We start from the raw sequence: 25,451 nt of genomic DNA on the forward strand, positions 1-25,451 counted from the left end.
CGGTTAAGATTTCAATGCCGCAATACGAACATACTATCTCCGGGTTACGCGCGTACTATTGTGAAGTCACGCACATAAGAAACGGTAACCCCGGTTACGCATTCGATGACATGTTTGCGTGCATACCTCGCCACATCGCGCGGGCACGCAACTAGTATTATTATTATTATAGGTTTATAATTAGTAAGTCTACTTTTTACAAATGTCACTTACAATATACATTCAACCAGCGGGGCTTGCCTCAATGGCCAGGAACATGATGGATGACCCGGATGTCCCGGGTTCGAATCCTGATTCCGACCGGATTTTGTCAAGGCATTAAAACCTGTCATGCCTTCGGGCGAGGTGAGCCAACTGAGTTTTACCGGGAATCTCAAGCCAAACTCGGATGCCAGCGTGGATCCCAATCATGTCAAAATAGTTGGCCTGAGTAGGGTGGTGGGGAGCGACGTGTTCGCGCAGTAAGATAACTTAACTGTGAAAGTCACCGTTTGAAAAAAAACTTACAATATACATTCTTTAATTAGTGTTAGATACTAGTTAGAGACGTAAAAGAGTTTATTGTGATTTTTCTATATTAAGGAATACGATTATTTTCAGGTGTCCTCTATAATTATCTTAATTCTACTATTATAAGTAGTTAACTATTTTGCATGGTAACATAGTTTTATGGTTCTTATCCTTAGTTTATCGATCTCCCTTTACATCTCTATCTGTCACTTTTGCCTTCGGGTCTTGGTTTTGTCGCCTTCTTCTCCGATCGTCCTCTTTGTATGATGACTTTCTTTCTCTTTTTATCATGTCTTGTTCTGGAAACACAATTTATGTTTTATTTATTTTACTAAATCAACGTTGTGCCACTACAATCGTAACTCATGATGTTGTAGTCATAGCTCTAGTTTTCATAGTCTGGTTTTTGTGTCTCTTACTCCCATCGTTATGACCTTAAATCACTACTAGAAAACAAGTCGTTTTCCCACAAAACTTTCCTACAAATTTCTTACGACAAGTAGTTCAAACAGATTTCCAACAAAAAAATAAGCTCCCACTTTGCTACAACATTATCTAATAAACAAAAACCAGACTATGAAGACTAGAGCTATGACTACAACATCATGAGTTACGATTGTAGTGGCACAACGTTACGATTTAGTAAAATAAATAAACCATGTCGTTTAAAGTTGTGATGGATATAAACTTCACTTTCACAGTTTGACACATATCTTTTCAACAACAATTTACATCTAAATCCACATTACACTTGAGCATTAAGTTATCGGCGACTTCCACCGCAAATTTTAGAAAAGATCGAGTAACAAAAACCATCTAACTTTTGAAGAACATCATCCGCCCATGCGTTCATACATAATCCGTCGGTAAACGACAATGGGAGGCGTCTCGTTTAAACACTAAAACTAACTATATATCTTAATCGGTGGGACAACAATGGAATTTAGTGTCGATGATGATATTGGAGATCATATGAATACTTGATGCATATATTTCCACGTGAGCAATGTCTTAATGAGTTAAAGTGAAATTAGCAAAAAGTGATCGTAGTGTCGGGGATTCCTCTAACGAGCCCAGCCACATTTGATTCACGATTGGTTGAATTAACAAGGTCCACCACAGATGCTTTTTAATGATTGTATCATTCGTCCATTCTCAAAACCTATATGACCCTCTTCTTTCTTTTCTCAAAGGCTAGCCATATATTTAATATCAACTTGTTAATCAATTGGATGACATTTTCCTCTAAAATCAAGAAAAAGACTTTATTAAGTCAGTACCGGTACTATCATAAATACCGAGACCGAAAGGTACTGATACCGAAAACATGAAAATGAATATTGTATTGGTACACATTATGTTTGGTCGGTATCAATTCGGTACAAACAGAAATTTACTCATCCCTAATTATTATAAGATTGTATAGGACGACATCTATATAGCATAATGTTATACATTGGGGTGTCTCGGGTTTGAATGCGGTTGGAGGCGGAAGTTTTGTATTTTTTTTTTCTTTTTCCTCAAATTTTGTTAATTTGTCTTTTTAAGCCACCCAATGTTTTAACAATTGGAATTAAGTCCTCATGTTTAACATTTTGTTTTAAGTTTGATAACAACTAGTTTTGATAAAAGGGGCGTTTCGAGAATATGTTTATCCACGTTTTGATATGAACTTTATTTAAGTTGTTTTTGTTTATTTACGCACATCGGTAACCACAGTGATCAAATCAAACCTATTTAGTTTTTTTTATTGGGTTATTGGATTTTAATAACCAACTTTCATCTACTGGTCGGGATTGAAATCAGAAAATGTTTACACACAGTCTCAAATTTGAATGTTCTTTCCTCCAACAATCTCATACGTATTTTCCACGTCATCCAAAAGTTAATGGGGGTTACTTTTCAGTTGGTATGGGAAATATAATTTTTGGACATGTAATGTATTAATGAAATATTATCATCGGCAATGGTTCTACTATTCCAATCCCTGGACATGATAACCAAATCTTAACCAAGCCCTATCTTACCTTCTTTCTTAAAAACGTTCTCCGTGTTCATACTTTTATTAAAAATCTTTCTTTTAGACATCTTAATGACCAGTAACAAACTTTCAATTGAATTTAAAATGTTTAGTTTTTATGTGAAGAACCTCCAAGCACGCATCCGCATCCTGATACTTAGATGCAATAACACTGGGAATCTCTACGCGTTCACTTTCTCTTAAGCTACTCAATTTGCATCTGCTTCAATTTTTGTTACACTGGCATCAAAAACCTTGGTAACTCGAGAGCCAAATATCTTACATCATCTTAAAAACTCTTTTTTATTGATTAATCTAGTATAAACAATATAACCATTTGTTGCACTTGTGTTATTGGCAAAAGTACCAAGTTACCATTAATGCATTCTAGTTCTTTTACTTGCTTACCCTTTGTCTTCTGATATATCTTTCTAGTCTGGCCCATCCTACATCACCGGCCCATACTACACCACTGGCCCACTCACCGCCTGCCACCTCTAACTCTAAGGCTCTAAGGCCCTAATAATCTACAGCCCAACAACATATGACATTATGACATGAGTCCATGACATGGAATTTTCTTCAACTACACTCTTTATTTCTCTCTACAAGTCCCTAAGAATGGAGAAAATAATTATTAGTTAGTTATTATGGGACCAACAAATTGAAAAATGTTACATTTTGAACTGATTTTCAGTTTTTATTTATGATTTGAAGAGGTAGGTCCCAGCAGAGCCCAGTTGGACCCACAGGACTCACCTTGAAGAGACGTCTGCGCAGAAACCAACTGGATCCGCAGGACCCACCATGCTCAGAGACGTGACGTCCTTACGCGCAGTACGCAAGCTGTTCCCGCAGGAAATGCCTCCCAATGGTGAAGTACTCCGCCTGTTCCCGCAGCTGCGGATACAAGCCATCAGGGAATGCCACCCGCGCAGCAAGGCTACACGCACAAGGCACTTAGCTCTCAATAATTCAGTAGTCACCTGAAGGAATGAGCAAAGCCGGGAACAATCCCACACAAAGGCGGGAGGGGGAATACTCCCGCCCAAATGAGCCAGTCCGTACGATACTGGAAGATCTTTTGTACTGTACCTGACGAGGTATGAGCAAAAGATCTGACCAGAGATACGACAGCCCATTGACAACAGTATGGCGAGCAGCATGCTCTTGTACTGTATGTCACTATTAGCCGCTACCTACTCACCAACTCCTGTCATACCACGTGCATAGACTGCAGTTGGTGGAAAAGGAATAGTACACAGCAGGCCTGGTCACTGTCAGCCGCTGCCTACCCACCAACTACCAGCATGGCACGTGCGTAGGCCACAGTTGGTAGAACAGGAATACTATTCAACCGGCTATACCCTCTTGGAAACCTACCTTCGGCTATAAATACCCCAAATGGTATGATCATCTCATCTTATCTTGTATCTTACATCTTATACCTGATATCTGCTCTAGCAATCTCTTAATATACACTTATATTCAAGAGCAATCTAGTCTGATTCTCACGCCGGAGGGTGGTCACAAGGAGGTACCCCCCCTACTCAGTGACGAGCTCACGGTGTCTGTTTTGCAGGTTATCAGAAGAACCATCTTTGCCGGGTCTAACCCCTCGTGGGAAACATCTATTTAACCCCCAGATTATCCGTAATCTGCCTGGGGTCGATTAGTGTTTCTTCATTGGCGCCATCCGTGCATAAAAGCTAGAACTTCATTTCTTTTCAATTTTTTCAAACTTCTGGAAAGATGGTTAAAGAAACTCCGGTAACCACAACCCCAGCTACTCAGGGGAATACCGGCGACTACACAGTTTTTACGAACACTACCCCGGTTACCCAAGCCGGGGCAAGTGCAGTAAATTTTACGAACACTACCCCAGTTACCCAAGCTGGGGCAAGTGCAGTAAATAATCGCTCACTGGGATTCACCGATACCCAGTTAGAGAGACAACGAACGAGGCTCCCCCGCCAAACACTCGATGAAGTTAAAGCGTGGGCGGAAGCACGTCAAAAAGAATTCTAAGCCGAGTTGGATGAACGCTTACGTTCACTCCAACAGCCTGAGGAATTCGGAGAGTACTGGGACAATGATTCGGAGGAATCCGATAGTGACGCAAACCCTCATCATAGGGCGAAAGGGAAGCGTAAGGAAACGGACTCCCAACCGAGAAGGAGTTTTGGAGAAACCTTCAAACCAAAAAACGCAGGTGGAAACCCACGTGACTTCTTCAAAACATTTACACCAACTGCTGCAAAGGCGGGAACGTCCAAATTTGCAAGGGACATTGCGGAAGCAATCGTCCCGAAAAGTGCCAAACAGATGTCCAACATCGGCACTTACGATGGTATATCTGATCCAGACGATCATTTGACCAGGTTCATAGCGGGGGCAACCGTCAGTAGTTGGACGGAACCTACGTGGTGTTACATGTTCCAAATGACGCTTGTTGGGGCAGCTAGAGCGTGGTTCGATCGTCTACCGGTCCACCACATCTACGATTGGGAAGACTTCCAGCAGAAATTTAGCCAACACTTCAGCCAACAAAGAAAGTATACCGAAGAGCAATGGACAATCCTCAAATGCATTCGAGAGGAAGATGAATCTTTGCCAGACTTCATCACTCGCTTCAACTCAAAGAAGCTAAGTCTGGGTAATATTAGCGAAGATCTTGTTCGCGCTGCTTTCATCCAGGGCGCGAACGACCCAGAGCTCATCCGCACCTTAACGGGTAAAGATGGCATGCCATCCACATGGGATGCCATCATGACAGCAGCTAAACGCTTTGCGGAAACGGATAAGCAACTGGGTAGAGATCTCCCCCAGAGCACAAACCTCTACACCCAGAAAACAAGATAAGACAACGTCCTTACCGCCCGACTAAACAAAAAGCGGAAGCTAGACATTTGGCAGTCAAGGGTAAACTTTGACACCTCATCCGGCTTGCAACATCGGTTAGGCGGAAGGGATAACGTACAGTCGAACCAGAACTCCAGATGGACGCCACTCACCAAAAGCGTCACCGAGATATTCGCCACTGAGAAGCTCCCATGGCCAAAGGCTCCAATAATCCGACATCGTCACAATGCTGATCGGAGCAAATACTGTGACTTTCACAGGACAAAAGGCCACAACACTGAAGAATGCACAGACGTAAAGGACATCGTCGAAGCATTTGTCAGAGATGGGACGCTCGCACACCTCGTGGCGTAACGAACGCTGAGCAGGCTGATGCGTGTAGAACCCCAGCTGGGGAAAACACGAATAAAATTGCAGCTTTAATGCCGGAGACTACATACTGCGTAAACAACGAGATCCCGAACCAGGTGCATATCGGCTCGATGGCACTCCCATCCCAACAACATGGAAGGGAGCTCAATTACACAGTTTGCATGTAGATCAATTCCAAATTTGTAAAGAAAAGGCCCAGAGCCACTTCTAATGGAAATGATTCTCCTTAGAACATCGATGCTGATATTTATACTTTATGAACTTTCCACACGAATATGTCGGTTTTCACCGCATAATTACGGGGAAAGTCGTTGCGTGGGGAAGGCGGCAAAACCCGCATAAACCCAAAAAACGGTAAACCTTCACGCAGGTCAGTCATAGGTAAACTTTGGTCATCCCACTAAATGAAAGTGCCGGTCCTAACCGCACAAATTATGGGAGGAAACCGAACCTATTGACAACCGCGCGTCGAACGGTTAACTTATTCTAAACACTTAGAAAATTTCAAAGGAAAAGATGAGGAAAACTTCCACGCAGGTCAGATATAGGTAAAGTTTAGCCATCCTACTAAGTGCAAGTGACGGTCTTATCCGCACAATCATGAAAGAGGACGCAAAACTTTAACTTATTATCTACCACGTTGAAAAGTTAAATTATCTAAGTAATAAAGAAATTGCTAAGTTAAATCAGAATATGCGTGAAATAAACAAGGCAAATGATTGGCAAATAATCTTTATTCCTTTGAAATTCAAATATTACAAAGATTGCTGGGTACATACCCGCATACAAAAGAAGCTATACAAAAATAAAAATCTTCTCTAATGGTGGAAAGGGATCTTCAAGATCAAGCCTCAGGACCACTCCCACTTGGACCCGCACCATCAGTAGAGTGTGGCGGTTCAAGGAAAGCTTTAAGGATAGCTAGCCCATCATTAGCAGCGGCAACTTCGTTTACCTTCTCCACCACCGGATGCGGGAAGGCGGCATACTGATTCACTGCTTGGTCGTATACAGCTTCAGTATCCACATCAAATAAAGGGAAGTTGGAAGGCGGGATGCCTTTCTCAACGAACCCTAGACCAAGCAGGAAGCCGGCCTTTTCCCCATCCTCATGAGAAGCGTTGAGGGCTGCGCTCATAGCATCGTCATAAGACGTATCCGTGAAGACCCGATGCACAACCTACAAAAAGAAAAAATACAAGTATCAAAACCATTTCTATTTACAAAGAAAAGCGTAAAGACATTATGAAGTTAAGCTTACCTGAGACAACGCTTCTCGAAGAAGCCATTCCTTGGCAACCAGAGCCTCTTGGAGGGCGGCTTGAGCTTGGTTACGGGCGCGTTCGGCTTCACTTTTATTGAGGTTGGCAAGCAACACTTCCTTTGCAGCAGCCTCTTCAACGCCCTTTAGCTTCCGCTCAGTGTGGTCAAGCACGCCCCTCTGGTCCAAGATCTCTTGGAGCTTCTTGGCGTCTTCCATCGCCAAGGCATCATGAGCCTGTTGGAGCGCCTCTAGTTTGGCTTTGAGTTCCTCATTCTCGAGGCGTAAAGGCTCAGCAACAGCTTCAGCCTTGGTGGCCCTCTCGGTTGCGTTCCGTGCAGTTTCCTTAGCCAGCCGAAGCTGTTTGTTAACAGCTTGGGCAGCCTTGGAACGGGCCTCGAGCCGGGCCTGAACTTCAACCTCGAGGGCCTTGAAGGCCTTCTCCTTTTCCGCAGCCACTGCGGTAAGCCTCCTATTCTCCTCCCGGACAGCCCGCGCCTGAGCTACTTCTTGGATGCGAGCTGCTTTTAACTTGTCGTTTTCACGACAAAGCAGCTCGACGCGCGGCTGCATCCGGGCCAGGAGAACCCGAAGCTCATTGGTTAGCCTACCCTCCTGGTAGCTAGCCATGGCTTCCCCCAACGCACCACTGGGAGCTGCGTGACGAGCCCACTCCACGCACTCCACAGGCGTGCGAAGGGTTGTTCCTCGGCGGATGTTCCATCGTGGAACATACACTTCATTGGAATCCGACACTGTAAAAAACAAAAAGCAGTTAGGAAAAGATGATATGAAAAAAAAAAAAAAAAAAAAAAAAGGCCAAAAGAACCCTACGCACCTGTAGGGTCGACAACAGGCCGATAGCCGCCAAACCCATCACCTGAACCCAAGGGAAATCCGACCAAGAGGTCAGGCAGATGGGAAGGAGGCAGAGGTTGGCGAGAAGCCCCAAGCGTACCTGAAGGATCGGCCGTCGTTGCCGATGACGGAGGCATGGTGAAGGCCGCCGCGGTAGTAGAAACCAACGGAGGTGAACTCACCGTAGGTGAACTCACAACCGTGGTCGCCGCTGCGGAGTCCGCAGAGAAAGTAACCGCCGGCTCAGTGAAAGATTCAGTAAATATGGCACTGACAGCCGGCGGTGATGTCATCACAGTTGGAACAGTTGGCTCAACGGGGTGAGCAACTGAACCAACTGAAGCAGGCGCAGCCGCTTGGGTCGTCGCCTCAGGTAGGCTGACCAAGCCTACCGTCATGGGTCCGGAGGTACTCCTCCCCGCTCCACCCTGGAATGCGGTAGCATCCACGCCTGCACAAAGAAGATAAGTATTAATGATGGAAAGCTATGAAGTTAAAAATAAAGGAAATTTGTACTTACGGGTTTTCTTGAGCCTAAAAGTGCGGACAGACGGGGACGAACCCGATGGAGCCGGCCTCTTTACGCCGCTCACCGTCGTCATCCTGGGCTCTCCGGAGGTGACAGTCGTCGCAGCCTCCGGAGCAGTGGTCTTATCACCACCAGGGTTCCCCGCCACCTCCTCGCTCTCGGTCTCTGAATCAGACCGAGGCACCGGATCGGCAGTGGAGGCCACCTTCGCCTTCCCCTTCCCGCCGGCAGCCTTCTTCTTCCGCACCAACGGAGGACCATCTGCGGATTCCTCATCAGAACACAAGATTAGAGGAATTCCAGCAGAGGTTTCAGCATTGAGGGGTCGAGGGTTGAATAACGCCTTACCTGGCCGCCTGGCGCTCAGGATCTCGTGGCCTGGCGGGTAGACCTCCACGAACCGATCCGCCGTCTGTTCAAGGATGGGCAACTCGTTCTCATCTAGAGCACGAGTACCCATCCGAGCGGGACTATCAGCCTCCCGCGGATACAAGAGCGACTGCAAGTCGTTCCCCTCTGAAATAAAAGAAAAACAGTTAGAAGACAAACCTATATAAACAAAGAAGACAGAGCATACCGTAAGGGACAGAGTTCAAACCGTATTCAAGGACGATCGGGATCTTTTGCGCCTCCGCATCCTTCCACACCCGGCTCATCCCGAGCATCACCATCCCGGACTCCGCAAAGCGGTAAACCGGAGATTGGACTCGGGAAATCTTTGAGAACCATTCCGCCTCCTGGTAGTTGGAGGCGTGAAGGCTGGGGAGTGCTTGCCCATTCTTAAACTTCATGGCAAGGGGGATGGCGCGAGCGGAGATATAAAAGAACTCCCGCTTCCATGAACGAAGACTACGCTCGGTTGCGCAAATCTTCAAACCCTTGATCCGGGTTATCAGAGTATACCACCCCTGGATGCACCTCCAAGAGTAGAAGGTCATCAGGCGGTCGACGAAGGGCTCAACGCCCAGAATCCGGCACACCCACTCGAAGTGGCGAATCTTTGCGATCGCCATCGGGTGTACCTCGGTCAGGTGTACACCGTGCCTCTCCAGAACACGGTACACAAACTTCGTCAAGGGGATCCTAAGATTCCCATAGACAAAGAATGCGGCATATACCCCGATCTTGCCTCTGGGGGCATCATACACCGTCTGATGAGTTCAGGAAACTCAGGCTCGAGAGACTCGAGTATGAACTTCCTGACGATGTACTGATATAGATCGACAAGCAGAGCACACTGGCACTCGCCAGCAGTACTCTTGTCATCCTTGTCGGATGTGGATGACGGGTTCTCGGCGTACACCCCAGCCTCCTGGGCTGTAGCCTCAAGATCGTGAGCAGAAGACATCTTGCAGGTATGAAAAAGAGAACGATTTCAAGAGAATGCTCGACTGAAAAGGTGAGTATTCGCCGGAAATCGTTTTGAAGATGAAGAGAAAAGTGAAAGTGTGGATTACAAAGGACCCTCTCCCCCTTTATATACTAATCGCAATCAATGCGATGAATTTAATGCGGAAGAGAGAGAAATCGCAGGTGCAATGAAACTATGACACGTGGCAAAGAGCAAGCTGGCAACAGCTGTTGAAAGGACGCGTGCCATTAATTTCGCGGCCACGCGCCCGAAAAATCGCGCCCACGCGCCTGAAAAAGCGTCTGGAATGACCATGTACTGTCACGTTACCATAACTTCCTGCACGTCCTGACACAGTCAGAAGAAACCGTCGGACGACGTTTCAACAGTTTGGACTGTTCTTATCCTTTCACCAACTCTTCGAATTTCAAAAATTCAAAAAGATTCAAAAGTAAGCGGGAAAATACCCCTTACCTTGGCAACCAAGTAACTGCAAGACAGGTGCGAGTACAGTGTTAAGGCAAAACCCTTCACATACTTAGCACCTGCAGGGAATTGAAGTCAAGAATACCTCGGCGACCAAGTAACTATAAGACGGGTGCGGGTACAGTGTTAAGGCAAAACCCTTCACATACTTAGCACCCGCAGGGAATTGACGCCAGGAATACCTTGGAAATAAAGTAACCGTAAGACGAGTGCGGGTACAGTGTCAAGGCAAAACCCTTCACATACCTAGCGCTCCGCAGGGAATTGAAACCAAGAAGGATCTTCTGGGCAATGCTTGCGGAAACGGGAATAACATCCCCGCATAGCGGGAACGTCGAGAACTACATTGTTTGAAGCTCCAAGATGGAATTGGTGGTTTTAACATAATTGATCACTATGTTCAAAACTACCAAAACCTCATGGAGAATCCACACAAGTGGGACTCAACGCTCCTGACTTGCGAGGAGGTTACAGACCTACCCGCATCATACCCAAAGATCAAGCAGGAAAGTCGGGAATTTCTGCAAGTGACATAAGGACTTCCGCGGGAAGAATCCCCATGGAAAACCTTAAAACTAAACCCTTTTCAAAAACCCTTTGCTTAAGTCCAAAAGTTCACCTCACTTATTAAACACTCATGAGAAGAACATTGGACTGGGGGGACTTGAAGAGGTAGGTCCCAGCAGAGCCCAGTTGGACCCACAGGACTCACCTTGAAGAGACGTCTGCGCAGAAACCAACTGGATCCGCAGGATCCACCATGCTCAGAGACATGACGTCCTTACGCGCAGTACGCAAGCTGTTCCCGCAGGAAATGCCTCCCAATGGTGAAGTACTCCGCCTGTTCCCGCAGCTGCGGATACAAGCCATCAGGGAATGCCACCCGCGCAGCAAGGCTACACGCACAAGGCACTTAGCTCTCAATAATTCAGTAGTCACCTGAAGGAATGAGCAAAGCCGGGAACAATCCCGCACAAAGGCGGGAGGGGGAATACTCCCGCCCAAATGAGCCAGTCCGTACGATACTGGAAGATCTTTTGTACTGTACCTGACGAGGTATGAGCAAAAGATCTGACCAGAGATACGACAGCCCATTGACAACAGTATGGCGAGCAGCATGCTCTTGTACTGTATGTCACTATTAGCCGCTACCTACTCACCAACTCCTGTCATACCACGTGCATAGACTGCGGTTGGTGGAAAAGGAATAGTACACAGCAGGCCTGGTCACTGTCAGCCGCTGCCTACCCACCAACTACCAGCATGGCACGTGCGTAGGCCACAGTTGGTAGAACAGGAATACTATTCAACCGGCTATACCCTCTTGGAAACCTACCTTCGGCTATAAATACCCCAAATGGTATGATCATCTCATCTTATCTTGTATCTTACATCTTATACCTGATATCTGCTCTAGCAATCTCTTAATATACACTTATATTCAAGAGCAATCTAGTCTGATTCTCACGCCGGAGGGTGGTCACAAGGAGGTACCCCCCCCCCCCTTCTCAGTGACGAGCTCACGGTGTCTGTTTTGCAGGTTATCAGAAGAACCATCTTTGCCGGGTCTAACCCCTCGTGGGAAACATCTATTTAACCCCCAGATTATCCGTAATCTGCCTGGGGTCGATTAGTGTTTCTTCACCATTAATGCATTCTAGTTCTTTTACTTGCTTACCCTTTGTCTTCTGATATATCTTTCTAGTCTGGCCCATCCTACATCACCGGCCCATACTACACCACTGGCCCACTCACCGCCTGCCACCTCTAACTCTAAGGCTCTAAGGCCCTAATAATCTACAGCCCAACAACATATGACATTATGAAATGAGTCCATGACATGGAATTTTCTTCAACTACACTCTTTATTTCTCTCTACAAGTCCCTAAGAATGGAGAAAATAATTATTAGTTAGTTATTATGGGACCAACAAATTGAAAAATGTTACATTTTGAACTGATTTTCAGTTTTTATTCATGATTTGATCTTTCACGACTTGGAATTTGAAAATGCATAGTGTCATAGCGGTCATGGAATTTGAAAAGGCATATTGACTAGAGAGTCGGAGGGTGGTGAGAGACTCTGGTCCTTCCGCTTCTAACGAGGACTTCGTGTTTTTGTAGATATGACATGAGACAGATGAGACTAAACGTGGTTGTCTTCTCATTTTTACTCGATATTCAAGGAGCATTTGTTTGGAGCCTCATGTGACGGGAACTTGGTTTATATATATATATATATATATATATATATATAAGGGTTCAAATAAAAAGAAGTTGTTTCATACGAATGGTAAGAACCAATAGAATTTTGACATTTGGCATTGAAACCTATGGTGAAAGAACAATTGTAGGAAACTATGTCGGTTATAATGATGAAAGAGTATTTCTAGGAAACTATGACGGTTTTTTTGTAATTTTAAATCTCAACCATTGATTGATATGATTCAATGGCTATGATTTATTCCTAGTCTTCCTAGGATACTACTAAAAATTCTATAGTTGTAAAATCAACTTAATTAAATCTCACTATTGTTTTTGTTTTTGAATGAGATAAATTGGATTGATAATCAAGTTATAAGTTATTGATCGATAATAATTTATACTGACAATATGATTAATAACACTCGAACTTCACTTTCGATGACAAGGGCGATATCATTCTAGCAAAAAAAAAGGTAACTTTAATTCATAGTTATACTTCGACTAGTGATAATCCTAATTCCCACATTTGTTGTCAAAAGCAACCTCAATATCATAATTATTAACGGAAGATATATAGGGTCGGTCCATTCACCCTAGATAATGTGAAATTTATAAGCATACTGTACGTATTCGTAGATGGGTAAACTAGAAGGATGTTAAGGGTGGTATGTCTAATCTCAAAGGATGGTTACGAAGGATATCTAAAGACTAGGGGTCAAGTTGAATTACTTGATGCTTATGTTATCATTTTTATTTATATTAATTATGTTTCCTAATTTAAATGCTTCTTACCTCCTATATAAGGTTTGTTAGTTTATGTGATTTTCCGTTATTGTTATCCGTTTTCAATAATATAATCATAATAATAATATTCTTCAACTTTAAGATGAGCAATCAGCCTGAGTCTTCTTCTTCATCGGAGCCGTAAGTTATTCTTAACTATATATATCAACCCATTATTATATATTAACCTTAATTATACACAAACTAAACTTATTATTCAATCGGATTGAATAATATACAGTAAAGGCGCCAAGAAAGACTTTTCAACTGCTATCTTGGACCGCAAGAAGTCTCCGAACCGGCTTGTGGTTGATGAAGCGGTTAACGATGATAACTCCGTCATCGCTATGCATGCCGCTACCATGGACAAGCTGCGCCTGTTCCGTGGTGATACCCTTCTCATCAAGGTTTATGTTTGTTTGTTTGTTCATGTTCGTTTATTATATAATTAATAAGCACATAAGTAGTAATTAATATACGTATAATTATTAACATAAAAAGGGCTCATTTAAATTTATATAAAAAAAATTTATTTACTTGGTTATCATTCATATGAATTGTGATGTATTAGACTTGTTCGTTTGTGTTCATTAGTGCTAACTTGTTTGTTTGTTTTCGTTTATATTTGTTTGTGTTCATGAACTGTTTTTTAGGGTTCTAAACGAAAGAGCACGAACATGCCCATTATTTAATGAACGAACATCCCCTGTTCGTGTCCATTCGGTTCGTTGATTGGCCTATGCTTGATAAAGAAGAATACCACGTTTAGGTTTTGGTCTAATTAATTTGTACTAAAACTTTATGTAACTACATTGGCAAGTATAAAATCCGGTTAAAGTGCTATCTAAGTTCATGTAATATTTGATCATATAGGGGCTCTTTTAATTTTAACTAAGGAATCTTATAATGCATGTTACAGGGGAAGAAAAGAAAAGATACAGTTTGTATCGCGGTTGCTGATGAAACATGTGACGAACCGAAAATAAGGATGAACAAAGTGATTAGAGCAAACCTTAGAGTTCGACTTGGAGACGTTGTATCAGTGCATCAATGTCCGGATGTGAAATATGGTAAACGGATCCATGTTCTTCCTATAGATGACACCATTGAAGGTGTAACCGGTGACTTATTCGATGCATACCTTAAACGTAAGTTTTAAACATTATTTGCAGTTTTACACCTTACAAGTTGTAACAAACTAATAACTTATTATGATCAATGCAGCCTACTTTTTCGAAGCATACCGACCCGTAAGAAAAGGTGATCACTTTCTTGTTAGAGGAGGGATGAGAAGTGTGGAGTTTAAAGTTATTGAAACTGACCCGAGCGAGTATTGTGTTTTTGCACCCGATACTGAAATATTTGCGAAGGTGAGCCGATTAAAAGGGAAGACGAGGACAGATTAGATGAAATCGGTTATGATGATGTTGGTGGTGTCTGGAAACAAATGGCTCAGATTCGTGAACTGGTTGAGTTACCGTTAAGACACCCTCAACTTTTCAAGGCAATTGGTGTCAAACCACCTAAAGGTATATTACTATACGGGCCACCAGGTACTGGTAAAACACTTATTGCCCGAGCTATAGCCAATGAAACCGGGGCGTTCTTTTTATGCATTAATGGGCCTGAGATTATGTCGAAGTTAGCTGGAGAAAGTGAGAGTAATCTAAGGGACGCATTTGAGGAAGCTAAAAAGAACGCGCCTTCGATTATTTTTATTGATGAGATTGACTCTATTGCTCCTAAAAGAGAGAAGACTAATGGTGAAGTTGAAAGAAGGATTGTTTCACAGTTGTTGACACTTATGGACGGGATGAAAGCGCGTGCACATATTATTGTGATGGGCGCTACTAATCGTCCAAATAGTATTGATCCGGCTTTGAGACGGTTTGGGAGGTTTGATCGGGAGATTGATATTGGCGTCCCTGATGAAGTCGGGCGTCTTGAAGTTGTTCGTATTCACACCAAAAACATGAAACTTTCTGATGATGTAAGTAACCCCCCCCCCCCCCCCTTTGAGTAAAATAAGTACGGTCAAACTATAAAACTCTTTACGGGTTAAGTTTTTTAATACAATGCCTAACTAGTTTTAAGTTATGACAGAAAACACTTTTCTTTTGAATAAACAAGTCGACCCGAACACAACCATTTTAGCTTTAATCATATGAAGTTAATTTTTTTTTTAATTTATAGGTTGATTTGGAGAAGATAGCTAAAGAAACGCACGGTTATGTTGGCGCTGACCTGGCGGCGCTCTGCACCGAAGCTGCACTGCAATGCATTAGAGAAAAAATGGATGTTATTGATTTGGAAGATGAAACCATTGATGCTGAGATACTTAACTCCATGGCAGTTACAAATGAACATTTTCAGACAGCTCTTGGAACTAGCAACCCTTCTGCTTTGCGTGAAACCATACGTTAATTCAACAACATATTGTCCAAACTTTTTAAAAACATTTATCAAATTGTTTTTTTATATGTATTATAATTCATAATCTTTGTTTTGTACTTGAAACAGTTTGTGGAGGTTCCTTATGTCAGCTGGGAAGATATTGGAGGCCTTGAAAACGTTAAGCGCGAGCTGCAAGAGGTAATGAACTTCTTAACAAAGTTATATTATTCGAATAATAATAATAATAATAATAATGCGTTTTATTTTATTAAAACAGACTGTTCAATATCCTGTGGAGCACCCGGAGAAATTTGAGAAATTCGGCATGTCACCGTCTAAAGGCGTTCTTTTCTATGGCCCGCCCGGATGTGGGAAAACGCTTCTGGCTAAAGCTATTGCGAACGAGTGCCAAGCTAACTTCATTAGCATCAAAGGACCCGAGTTACTTACAATGTGGTTTGGTGAAAGTGAAGCCAACGTTCGTGAGATTTTCGATAAGGCCCGTGGGTCCGCCCCGTGCGTTCTCTTCTTCGATGAACTCGATTCCATTGCAACTCAGGTTACCATTTATCTAAAGCACTACATAAAAGTTTCTATTTTTGGTATTTAAATATTACATACCATAAAAAACCAATATACTTTCTTTTCTTTTTTTTCTCGTAAATGTCCCTTAACAGTATTATGTTCAAATTTAATATATGGAGGGACTTTAATGTGTAAAAAATTGTTAAGTGACTTTTATGAATAAATATAGAAAATCGGTTTTTTATAGTATTTTCCCTAATTATTACTGTTTTAAAAACATTGCAGAGGGGAAGTAGTTCTGGGGATGCTGGCGGTGCTGCTGACCGGGTTTTGAACCAGTTGTTGACCGAAATGGATGGAATGTCTGCAAAGAAGACGGTTTTTATAATTGGTGCTACTAACAGACCCGATATCATTGACCCTGCTCTACTTCGACCGGGGCGGCTTGACCAACTTATTTACATTCCACTACCAGACGAAGACTCCCGACACCAGATTTTCAAGGCTGCGATGAGGAAGTCCCCGGTTTCAAAAGACGTTGATTTAAGAGCTTTAGCTAAATACACACAAGGCTTTAGTGGTGCTGATATTACCGAGATTTGTCAGCGTGCATGCAAGTATGCAATCCGAGAGAATATAGAGAAAGTAAGCGTTTAATCTTGTTTTATCAGGGCATTTATGTATATACGCGACTAGTTCATTAACTGATTTGTTAAATGTGTTATGCAGGATATAGAGAAGGAAAGAAAGAGAACTGAGAATCCTGATTCTATGGACGAGGACGAAGAAGAGGTGGCGGAGATCAAGGCAGGTCATTTTGAGGAATCGATGAAAGTATGCACGCAGAAGTGTGAGTGATGCAGATATAAGGAAATACCAAGGGTTTGCTCAGACGTTGCAGCAGTCGAGGGGATTCGGGTCTGAGTTTCGGTTTGCAGAAGCAGCATCAGGGGCGGCAGCTGGTGCTGGTTCAGACCCGTTTTCTGCCTCAGCTGGTGGGGGTGGTGATGATGAGTTATATGGCTAGATTTGCATAATCAAATTATATGATTAGTGTTATACCAGTTCTTGATTTTATGGCTTATTTATTTAAATTCTGAAACTTTTAACTGCATATCATGTTTTATTTGGATTTGGAATGGTTGTTTATCAAGTTTAATATTTTTATAAATTATTGTTAAACAATAAAAAACTAATAAAATATTGAAATCTTAAGCAAACAGAAACTCATGTGTGCACGTTAATAAGTTGATAAGCTAATGTTTTAAACGAAACTAACCGTGTGTTTAAGACTAGATATGCATATCAAGCGCAAGCGTTGAAACAAAAACTGACCAAAACCAGTACCAACCAAAACCAAACCTTGAAAAGCATGTTTACAACTCGAGTTAAAGCGTAGAACAATGAACCACATACATGGTTAACTATAGCAAAAAGTTCCAAGTTGTAAAACATGACCAAAAATACAAAATCAGCGGTTTCATAAGAAAATAACACGTCACATTTCCAGCATTTCAGTTAAATCACTTCCATAAACGATAAACATTTCATTGTTCCATCAACTAAATAAAAAAGTGTTTCTTCCCAACACCCGTGCGACGAGTAAAAAAAGTTTGTGAAACACAAAAAACTAACTGCGTATCATCTTTCATTCTGTACCTTTGCCGCCTACACATAGAAACAACAAGTCAACTTTTTTAACCATCAAAATAACTATAATTGCACAATATATATCAAGAATAGATTTTAGGCAACATCCAATATGACTCGTATCCTTTTAGCTATTTTATTCAACCTGGCACATTTGACCAGTTCCTCCAAAAAAAACAAATCGACCAATTCATAAGCAGTGCATCAAGATCGACCAATTCATAAGTAGATCAAAAATGACACCTCCAGATGACCAGAAAACCGCTAAACATTTCAATTCTGCGCCCACCCATGTGAACCGCGATTCTCTTTTAGAAGAATACAGTTAAAATACCAATTTGCACATGGTCATAAATGCAAACTACAATGGTACTAATTCTAGTGTATAGATACTAATAAGCTTCATCTAATTTTTATTCCAGTTCCTGAATACAAATAATTTCAAGAAAACATCTAAATGTTGCGATAGATTTACCTTTAACGTTCAGATAACATAAATTTATATTCAACCAAAGTATTTTAATTTTAGCTTCAAAAGTTAAGGATTGAAGGGCATATATGTTGACCACATATATGAAATTGTAGTAAGAGAACCACATTAATGACCAAACGATATTTCAAATTGTAGTAAGAGAACCAAACATTGATATCTTCCCATTTAAAAAAGTCGCAACATTTACAACTTTCACCTAATGTGCGTTGAATAAAAATGCATCCAAACGTGTTTCACTCTCAACCACTAAAGCAGATGAACATAAGCAAAAGTATAGCACAATTTGCAATAGATAGCAGCAGGCATGTAGACAATAATTACTTGAGTCAGCTGGCCTGCAGGCTCAACACTCTTTTCCATCCTATTAATACCAGATGTTCAAGCTAAATCTAAATAGAAGCATCAACAAAGATAAATATATGGCACTAAATAAAATAACAAAAAAAGTTCATAAAGTTCATTGATTCACATACCATCCTTGGTCAAAAAGATAGCGGTAGGAGATCCCGGTGATGGTGGAGCTTGTTTTAACAACGAAGCATGTCGGCCAGCCTTAGCAACCGCGTCTGAATCAGTGGCCGACAAAATCTCAACATTTTCAAGACCAATCTGTCTCTTAATCAACTCCAAATTCTCTTGAAGAACCTCAATTTCTCCAAATGGCAGCTTTAGATCCAATGCTTGAACACCAAGTGTCATCACCTCATCCTTCTTAAATCTCAGAAATGGCATACAGAGTTTCTGTGTCTGCTTAAAGTTTCCTTCCTGGCCCACTGCACTCTGCTGCAATGCTTGCATTATCTCCTGGTCCGGTGCAAATTTACGGTTTTTCTCATCAAACTTGTCACGTAAGATGTTCAGACACTCTCGTTTCCATCCATCATATTGTTCATTCACAAATATAAGCCCAATTGTTGGTTTGCTCGGAGTACTAGCTTTGTTGTTACCTTTCCTTGAACCACCAGAAGCCTGCTTCATAAGAAGCTTCCTGAAAATGATTTATCGCCAAAATAATGAAGCACAAGTGTTACAATAATTATGCTTGTAAACAAACCAAACAAACACGAACAGAGCATGCTCATTTTGTTTGTTAAGCTTTAACTGAACAAATGATGAAACATGAACAATTAAACGAACGAGATTTTTTTGTTTGTGTTCGTTTAAGTCTGTTTGCTAACAGCACAAATGAAGGGTTCAAGAACAAACAAAAACTGAACATAGATGAACAAACATAACGGAGCTAAAAACAGTTAAACTTAAATGTGAACAATTTGTTGGATCTAAAAACTATACAACTAGACTAGATTGTAATGCGTGTAAACAATTTAAATACAGATTAATGAATGTAAACGAACAAAACATGTGTTTGTGTTCGTTTCTTTTTACTAAATGAACACAACACTTTTTTTCATATTCGATAGTGTATTAAGCAAACAACAATGCGTTGGGCCTAAAAAAATATCAAACCTAAACTATATTGCATGACTTTATTCTTTTTCTATAGAAACGCGTACATTATGCCTAATAGATTGTACCTATCGTATTAATATACTTTTATTGTCAAATGGGTCCCAAAGATTTTGACTAAGTAACAAAAATGATCCAAGGGTATTTTGGTTCATTAAATAAAAAGTTAACAAAAATTTTAATGGAGTTAGTTTGTTGCACCTTAATTGATGCAAAAATGGAACTGTTAAGACTAAAAAAGTCGACTTTAAACTAATGGACTAAAAGAGTTATTTGAGTCGAACCACAGAAACTAAAACCGTTTTTAACTCAAAAATATTATTTAGAGCAAGTAAAGTAAACCTGAAATTGGTTATAGACTCCTGCAAGTATCTGTTAGCCTTTTGAAGGGTAAGATCAGGGTTTTCAGCCTCAGGCCATCCAGCTTTAATAACAAAACCGTCTTTCTTTAAAAGTTTCCTCCAAATATATTCAGAATAATGAGGGCAAATCGGGGCAATAAGACGTGTTTGAATATCCATAAACCGCCACACGAGATCACGGTTCATGCCACTCGAGCCACATGAAAACCTATACTCATCTCTAGCAGCTTGCAAATCATAAAACCCGGATTTAAGAGCCTCACGAAACATGTACTCATTGTAATTCTTTTCAGTCATCTTTATGGCAAAGTTGATCTCATTAGCAAATACACGGTCAGCATAAGTAGAAGGCGGGCCCGTTCTTAAAGCCGACTCAGCAGCAAGAACCTCCTCCATCCACACTCTCTCCTTTGTGAGACGTAAAATTGCAGCGTTTGCGGTTTCAAACACAAAGTTCGCGTCGTCCATACCATCTCCAGCATCAGCAAGAGAGAATCTAGTGGCATCTGCTGAAAACTCCTCGATTGCTTGTTTCAAAGTCCTGAAATTCCCAGTTGACTTTGACATTTTCTCAGAATTCAACATAATGTGACCGTTACATCTGAACCCACGAGGCCAATGTTCTTCGGGGAATATTGCAGTGTGGTTATAAATACAAAACGTAAGATGGTTTTGTATTAAATCCTTACCAGACACACGGAGGTCAAGAGGATACCAATATTGAAACTCCTGTTTCATCTTTTTAAGAAGAGTTAAATCAATATCAGAAGATTTAGGTTCCAAGTCAGAAAGAAATAAATAATCCCAAACGTCATCGGTAAGCTGTTCAGGTTTTACGGTAGACGTGTTCGCACCGAATAAATCCCCTTTCTGTAACAAATGACAAACTGCATAATAAGCCATGTAGATAGTGGAATCGGATAAAGACTCCACTAAAAACTGTTCGTCCCATGGTATGCGGGTCCCAAGACCAAAGCTTCTAGAACATGCCCATTGGTTTAGCCAGCTCAGCGTGTGTTCGAACCCGTGTCGGGTCTCATCGGAGTATAAATTCATGTTGGCTAAACACCCCTTTGCCTTTTCTAGCCAGGTTTCTTCACCATAAGTTATATACCATTGGTCAGTTAATGCAACGACACACTCGTCACCTGATCGTGACATTACTTTCTTCTCTGGTTCACTGTACACAACAGCTTGGTTAAGTTCTAAAAGCTTTTGTTTGATTAGGGTTTTAGCATCTTGAACACGCATGCCAGCATATTCACCAGCAATCATGGTTCCTTCATAGAAACCGCCTTTGTAGATTACCTTTTTAGCAGCATCAAGTTTTTCTCTCTCATTTTGGCTCTTTATTTTCATGTCATTGCATATTTTTTCAGCAGATTTGTCACCGAACTCCGGGTGGCTGATAATTGGAATGACCTCGAAGGGTAATACCCACTCGTCTTTTACACCGAATTTAGCCCTAAAAGGAGCTTTTGCTTTTAAATCCTGCAATTCAATAAGTTGATCTTAAAAGTTAAAACTAAGAAGAATGTAATAAAAAGATTAGTGAACTATTCTAATTTAATGAAAAAAATATCAAGATTTTAGAGCCAAAAGAATCAATGATTACTAGTTCAAAAATATTAACCAATGAGCATAGTTATCAAAATGTGATAAGCGCTCGAAAGCGTTGATGGTGCGCCTAGCGCCAGGCTAGAAGCGCAAAAAATGCGCCCGATTTTTTTTAAAAAAAAGCGCACTTAGGGGGTGTTTGGCCTAGCTTTTTTAACAAAGCTTATAGCTTTTTTAGCTTTTTTTTTACAAAATAAGCTTAGCCTAGTGTTTGGTTTAGCTTTTTATGCTTATGCTTATGAGCTTATATAAGCTAATTTAAAGAAGCTAATGTGAAGATGGTTTTTTAGCTTATTTGAAAAAGCTTATTTGTGTAAGGGTGTAAGTTACTCATTTGCCCAATGGTGATGGATTAGTAATTATTGAAGCAACTAATTACTAACAAATTAAAGAATGGTGGATTTAACAACTTATTAAGACACATAATTAACTTGTAGAATATAAGCTAATCCAAACACTTAAAAATAGCTTATTAGATAATAGAAATAAGCTATAAACTACTCTAAAATATAAGCATAAGCACAAAAAAAAACTAGGCCAAACACCCCCTTAATAAAACAAGTTTTTAATGAAATTGTACTTCCAGCCCGGATCTTTTCTATTAAATTATGAGGTTCCAACTCAATGCTTATCTGATAATATAGAAATTATTGTAAAAGTAGAGAGTAGAAGATGTTCTTCTTTTACTGTAAGTTTTTTTATGAGTAAATTAAGTGGTAAATCAAAAAAAATTAACTAAATCCCATTTTTAGGTGATTTTTATCTGGAAGTTAAATGATAAATCAAAACAATGTAAAAAAAATCTAAAACCCAAATTTGCTCCTAGAAATACGCCTTAACCAGCAAAAGCGGGAGACCAGTGATTCACCTGAAAATTGCGCCTAGGCGGAAGAGGTGATCGCTTTTAACAACTATGTCAATGGGTTGGTTTTAACTTCTTTTTTTAAGCCGAACTAGTGGGTTGGTCTTGGTTATTCATATTTCCAAAATTGACAAAAACAAACCGACTTATGATTAAGTAAAAACACGGTAAACCGACCCAATCCCCTACCTTTGTATGATTTTTTTCAAATACTAAATGGTAAATATTAAAGTCAAACTATTGAAGCTCAAATGTCAAATAACAATATATTAAGTGGTTAAAAAATTAAAGTCCAGACTTTCAGACCTAATTACATTGTTTTGGGCTATTTTAATCAGGCCCAAACATTTCATGACAAATCGTAGTTCACGGTTGAATAAACCATAACCGAACCGCACAAACATGCAAAACCGATTAACCATAAATGATGGGTCATCTTTTTTTGGTTAACTGAAAGTTCGGTTATGGTTATGGTTTTGGGCCAACACCGATCCATACATACCCTAACTAAAATTAATAACAGACAACATATATTACCTGCAACGCCATGTAATCATCAGGTGAGTCGCTGGGAACGCTTGTAACAATCCCAGTACCCTTATCAGTAAGAACAGAAAGCATTGGAAGACAGTAAATAATATCATTAAACGAAAGGGGTGATCGACAAGGTAACCCAATAAGATCTTGACCGGTCAACTCAACTAAGCATGTAGGCCTTTCAGGCACCCTGGAAAGATTCTGATAAGCAAGATTCCGAGCCGCACGCTCGGTTAAGATAAAAACTTCAGTTTCATTAATCTCAAACGCCCCATATTTGCCATCTGGCAACACCCATGAATTTGTCTGCCCATACATAGTTTCGGGCCTCAAAGTTGCAGCCGCCAAATAAACTTTCTTACCTTCTAAATGTGCAAATTTTGGCGGGAACGGTGGAACCACCTCCATCTTAATGAGTGTATATTCTTGAGGTATAACACCTTCACCCGACGCTCCGATCATGGTCAGCACAAGGTTGACCATCTAAAGGTGAATAAATTGTGTATCTTAAATCTTTAATAATCTTGTTTTTTGATTTCAGCTTCCTCATATGCCACCTCACAAACTTATCAAAAAACGGGTTGATGTCGGTTGTGATGAACGACCGCCTCCAGTCAGCACCCAAACCGAAAGCTTTAAGATCTTCAACCGCCAATGGAGGAAAAAACCGCAGCCATTGAACAGGATCTTGAAATGTAGCAATTTCAGCATCGGATAAACCGTACCCACGCATTATCTCCCACTGATAGGTCTCCCGACCAGTCTTTGACGCCACTTTTGACTTTTTCCCCTTAAACTTCTCAGGGTTACTTCCGTCACTAGGTTTAGATTCGGGTTCGGGTTCATTAACCACCTCGGTTTCAACTGACGGAAAAACAGGTGGATTACCAAATTTTTCAATCTCTCTTCTGAGTTTATCAGCAGATGCTTTGATTGGCATTCCGGTACAGTGGAACCCAAAGGGTAAAAGGACGTTAGCACCCCTCAATCTGTGAAAAGCAGCAGCAAACTCAAGCTTAGAGAGTGAAAATGCATGCCCTAAATGCAAATACCCGTTCATATATGGGAACGGGAATGTGCCAAAAAACTTTTCGCCTTGTTTCGCACGTTGGTCTTTCGCTTCGGCATTGAAAACTTGACTTTCGTCCCACCATTTTCTTACTTCGTGCTCCATTTCTAGAAGCTGGTCCCGCCTCTTGAAGCTCCTACCACTGTCGGTATCTGCCATTTTGTTGTTAATGTAACAGAAACTGCAGAATGAGAGATATATTAGAAAGTGTAGTCTTATAATTATAAACACAGAATGATCAAGGTGTAAAAGACTAGAATAAGATTGACATAATTGAACCAAGATCAGATATGCATAAACTACAAAAACATATAGAAAAACAGGACACGGAACTTTTACAATTACCTGACAAGGTCAACACAAATCAAATCTGTGGGATCCTAACGAAATCGAGCAACACAAATAAACAAGCGCTTCTTAACCCGACTCTTTCTATATTATTATTAATTGATTAAAAACCACACACAAAGACCTTATTTATATTTGATGCTACTCCTAACCTTGCTAAAGAACAGCTTCTTAAACGACATCAGTCACAATATCGGTCCCGATATTATCAACAATATTTGACATATATTTGACCGGTGATAGGTAAAACATCGGTATTATAGCCGATATATCACTGATTTTCCTAATATCAATTTTGAGTGTTTAATGTTAGTGTTTTAAGTTGCAAAAGACTAATTTGTAAATGGTAGGAGAGTATACTTCATTGTTAGTATTAATTAATTAAATTGCTATATATATATATAATTTCTGCATGATATTAAAATTACCGATATCCCACCGCGATAACCAATATCTCAAATACCGATCCTTGACCCAATTCTATATATCATTACTCTCCAATGCATCCCAAATGACCTAAATTCATATCTAACTTCAAAACATACTGTATTGCCCTAAAATATTAGTATCTGAAATAATAAAGGATTGAATGTACCTGCGTGTAAATGTAATGGATGGTTGAAGAAGGTGAATCGGAAAACGGCGTCTTAACGCCGCCACGGTTGTAGTAGCCGAGTAGGGTTTTCTTCTGTGTACCAACTGAAGAAGTTATTTTATGTTATGTAATAATTAGTGTTTCTTATGTAAACTTTAGGGGCCGTTTAGTCATTCTTCAATACTTATATACTTTAACTTGAAACTGTCACTTGTCGAAATTTGTAACTAGAGTTATAACATGAACTGAACCCGAACCAAATCGGATGATAACATGTCTGTGTTCGTTCGTTAAGC

The 25,451-nt window shown here is 40.8% G+C and overlaps 2 pseudogenes across 1 annotated transcript; one reads left to right on the forward strand and one right to left on the reverse strand.

Moving 5' to 3' along the window:
* Nucleotides 1-14,054: 14,054 nt before the first annotated feature.
* On the forward strand, nucleotides 14,055-17,182 carry LOC143553229 (cell division cycle protein 48 homolog; annotated as a pseudogene).
* A 1,319-nt stretch (nucleotides 17,183-18,501) lies between these two features.
* Nucleotides 18,502-25,251, reverse strand: LOC143553218 (leucine--tRNA ligase, cytoplasmic-like; annotated as a pseudogene). The gene is made up of 5 exons (XR_013138796.1): nucleotides 25,156-25,251; nucleotides 23,144-24,393; nucleotides 20,108-21,618; nucleotides 18,772-19,286; nucleotides 18,502-18,687 (listed from the first exon to the last, which is right to left on the reverse strand). The product of XR_013138796.1 is annotated as a leucine--tRNA ligase, cytoplasmic-like (transcript).
* Nucleotides 25,252-25,451: the final 200 nt, after the last annotated feature.

This window comes from Bidens hawaiensis, unplaced genomic scaffold, assembly GCF_021521415.1.
Source record: "Bidens hawaiensis isolate Kalapana, Puna unplaced genomic scaffold, B.hawaiensis_p1.1 tig00017158_1, whole genome shotgun sequence".
NCBI lineage: Eukaryota > Viridiplantae > Streptophyta > Magnoliopsida > Asterales > Asteraceae > Bidens > Bidens hawaiensis.